The 3,975-nt window shown below is 32.0% G+C and overlaps 1 non-coding gene across 1 annotated transcript; it reads left to right on the plus strand.

Moving 5' to 3' along the window:
* Positions 1-20: 20 nt before the first annotated feature.
* Positions 21-129, plus strand: LOC112505434. Its single transcript, XR_003068395.1, has one exon. It is a non-coding gene; the product is annotated as a small nucleolar RNA R71 (small nucleolar RNA).
* Positions 130-3,975: the final 3,846 nt, after the last annotated feature.

The following is a 3,975-nucleotide window of genomic DNA, read 5'->3' on the forward strand; positions in this document are numbered from 1 at the left end:
CCAATTAGATGTGATGGGGAACACCATGATGAGGGCACCTTAACAAATATGTTCCTTGAATCTCTCCCAAGCATCGGACACTACTTCATCGTCCCCTTCTTGCAGTAGTAAAATTGCATTTCTAAGTTTTACATTCCTCGTCGAAGGAAAGTATTTTTTTTCATAATTGTTTCAGCATGATTTACCCAAGTAGCTATAGAATGGGGTGGCTRAGAATTTAACCAAGCTTTAGCTCTATCCTTTTATTGAGAAAGTGAAGAGCGTTAGCGGTAAGGATTCTTTTGAAACTCCTTGAATTTTAAAGATGTCTACAATTTCTAAAAAAATTAAATATGAATATGGATCTTCCAAAAGGAATCCTTTTAATTAACCTACTGCTTTGATCATGTGGAACATTAACATTTTACCACAAAGTTTAGAGGAAAAAGTTCACTATGTTGTTGTTGTGGCATACAACACAGAAAAAATACTAAACAAACTCGTGACTTGGGCTCAAGTGGAAATCAATACTTAGGATGTAAAATTACGCCAGTCCCCTACAACAGTGCCAAAAACTTGGTAGTAAAAATACACACACGTAAAATGTRGAACAATAGTGGTGTAAGTATACGTCAACTATTGAGTTCACTTACAAGTAATATAATGGTAAGGTACCAAAAATCATATCCATAAAAACTGGTCTTACTAAGAATATAAGATTTTCACAAACTTCCGGTGCAAGATTTGATTTTATAAAATTGATTGTGTTTTATAGAATAATGATGATTTAAAATGAGAAGTACTAAAATGCGGGTATGGGTGAAAGATTTCCCAAGAGTATGATAGTAACTTAAATGGTTGACAAAACTGATGAAAAAAAAACCCAAACACGATTTCCTCCTCTTGAAGCTATGTCGTGTAAGTTGTGATTACAGTGTTGTCATAAAGTTTCCACAAATGCTAACTTTCGGTTTTCCCAACCTTACTAAGTAGATCTCAAAGATCTTAGCTTCGCCAATATAGAGAGATACACATATCTCTATAACACACCAACTCGACTAACATTTAAACCTTAGTATGATTATGCAAAATCCATATCTCTTTGATATTATTGAAGATTTTCTCCAACCTCCTTGCATCATTCAATTCGTATTTTGAATCGACCTAGGGGTCAAAGATCAAATATTAACAACACACAAGGATTGGCTTTCAATGACCAAACCGAAGAGTTAGCAAAAAGTGGTAACACAAAAATGTTAGATTTTGRCCTCTCGGGTTTRCCTTACACTCACACCCAAAGCGGGCTTAAATGGTTAAAGAAAAAACATAATGAAAGAAAAGAAGTACTCAGAGTTAAATTGCATAAAACTAAAATCGTCACTATGGCCATAGACTCGCCATAATGGTGAATAGAAATGGAAATGCAGAGAATAAAATTACGACTTGCTAAAGAAAATWGCAAGAGCGAACTGATGCATTTCAGCTACTAATTCACGTTCAAGCATGCTCTAAATGAATTGTCAAGCTGCGTTTAAATAGGCAAGGAAGAGAGAAGGTATGAAAGGGATTGAGAGAGAAGAAAAGGGCATTACATGTTTGTCTTTTTCATTAAAGTTGTCTTCTCTCCTTTGTCTTCATTTCCTGTTCTTTCATGAAAACTTCAGAGCCGACCTTGGTCCATTACTGCTCCATATTTCCCCAATGTAATAGTAACAATCTGTAGAAAATATTTATTGATGATSCAATTCTTTGCTACAGTGGTGACGTTGTGCACACAATGGTGTACCAGTTTAAAATTCGAACTTTTTAGCTATTTCTTGCTCCTTAGGAACAATTTAGTTCAAAGAAGATATGCATGACTCAAATATATATAAAATGGGTAAAAATGATAAAAACAAGTTTAAAAAGTGTGATCCCAGATTCAAGTCTTTAACAATCAATTCATAATAAGAATCAAGAACAATAAGATGAATAGAATCTGTCGGCCAACTTGATTACGTAAAAGTTTAAGTACAAATGTTCTTGATCAYTAACCTCTCTCAATCTCAATCTAACTCTCAATTATGATTAACAGCCAACTAACAAAACTAACACCAGGCAATTTATACCAATATTAAAAAAATAAACTAAACTAACCTTCTATAAAATGAAACTACAATACAATGAATTATAAAACAGTTTAAGCACAGGGACTTGAATRCATCATATTTGTTCCAACAATCTCCCCCTTTGTATTCAAGTCCAAAACAACAACAATCTTCAAAAAATTTAACTCTTCAATATTTGAACTTTAACGCTTTAACAACTTTAGCTCTTCAACAATATCCTTTAAATAACTTTTTAGTACAAAAACAATCTTCCTCTTTAACAACAAACTTCARACAATCTCCCTCTTTGATCAGCATCAGAAAGTTTTAACTCCCCTTTAAACTGATAAGGATTTATCATTTTCATAATCTCCCCCTTTAAGAAATAGAAAACTCATTGCAGAAATAATCTTCTCATTAACTCCCCTTTGAACTTTGCATCAGAATAATCTTCAACGGTTATCAGCAATTACCGATCAACTCCCTTGAACTTTGACACCTTCCCYGATCTTCAAAAATTGACGCATAAATATTCATTCAATTTCAATATAAAATGCCCCTTATGATGAAAATGAGGAGCATTTACATCATACACTGAAATGATTGATCCTTGTAAGAATGTTGTCAATTCATAAAAATTAAGCAAATCTTTGCAAATTCGATTATATAATATTTTYAGATTATGAAGGTGAGGGAAAGAACCAGATTTAACTTATGAACTTGTTTTCAATCTTATATAAAGATTGTCTTGTGAGTATAACAAATGTATTTAATACAACGAACGTACTTCATATATGAAACTTTTTAATGTTCATCTCACCAGGACTTCCATTCAATCATTGATAGCTTTGAAAAGCGTATCTATGAATTTTATATTAGAATAACAAATATTTTGTAAATTTGTGCAGTGAAGAAATGATAAAGCAATTAATGCTTCAAATTAGGCTAAAAAAGATAAACAGTTTGGACTACACAAATTTATCAGACTCARTTGTGATCAACAAGACTTGAAGGGGAGGGGGGCATATATCCTTCTTTTTCAATACAGTTATCTCCAAATGATAACTAATAGATAATGAGCTGTGTGCCCCAAGTGTTAATGAAACACTTATATTTTGAGAGATAAATAAGTAGCTGGTGGGGTTATTAACAAGAGTTGGTCTCGGCTTGCCTTTTTCAATACTAGTCTCGAAAGAATTGAGAACTAATAAATTGTGTGGTTCCCCCGATTATAGTAGATAGATCAAGATTCCTTTAATCTTTTAATCCTGACACAACTATCATTAATTCTTTTAGCTCTCATCAACTACCCTTCTCATTTACATTTTAAGTTCTACACCCACACACCCATTTTGTATGTAAGCTCACTCAATATGGATGTCCTCTTAGGTAGGGTTGTCGATTCCGACATTTGATAGAGGTATTTATGTTAAGCTCTCGGTCCCTCATAAAAGTTTTACATTCTAAGTTCATTTGATCACAAAAGATTGATCAAAATTAATATTGCAATTAAGCACAATTGATCAGATGAAAATTGATCAAGAAAAATGTAGCAATTAATCACATTATTTGATATTAAGGAGGGACATATACAAACAAATTATTCAAAAAAATATCGAGAGAAATGAACGAAAATCTGTAAAAACAAGTTTACAGATTTACAAATCCAAGAATGAAAAGATATTTATCAATTAATGAATTATTTTCAGTTAAGCTCAGAAAACAAATTTGAATACAAACGAGTGTATTATCACCAAAAATGATTTATCATTTTAGATATGTAATAATAACGATATGAAGAATAGYTGAATCAGGTATTAAAATTATGTACGAAGAGAAAATACACAAGTATAGTCTCAAAGAAATACCAATTCAGAGAAAGTACTTGTTTCCAAAAAGATTAAAAAAC

The sequence above is a fragment of the Cynara cardunculus genome, unplaced genomic scaffold, assembly GCF_001531365.2.
Source record: "Cynara cardunculus var. scolymus isolate 2C unplaced genomic scaffold, CcrdV1 Un_Scaffold_10883, whole genome shotgun sequence".
NCBI classification, from domain to species: Eukaryota; Viridiplantae; Streptophyta; class Magnoliopsida; order Asterales; family Asteraceae; genus Cynara; species Cynara cardunculus.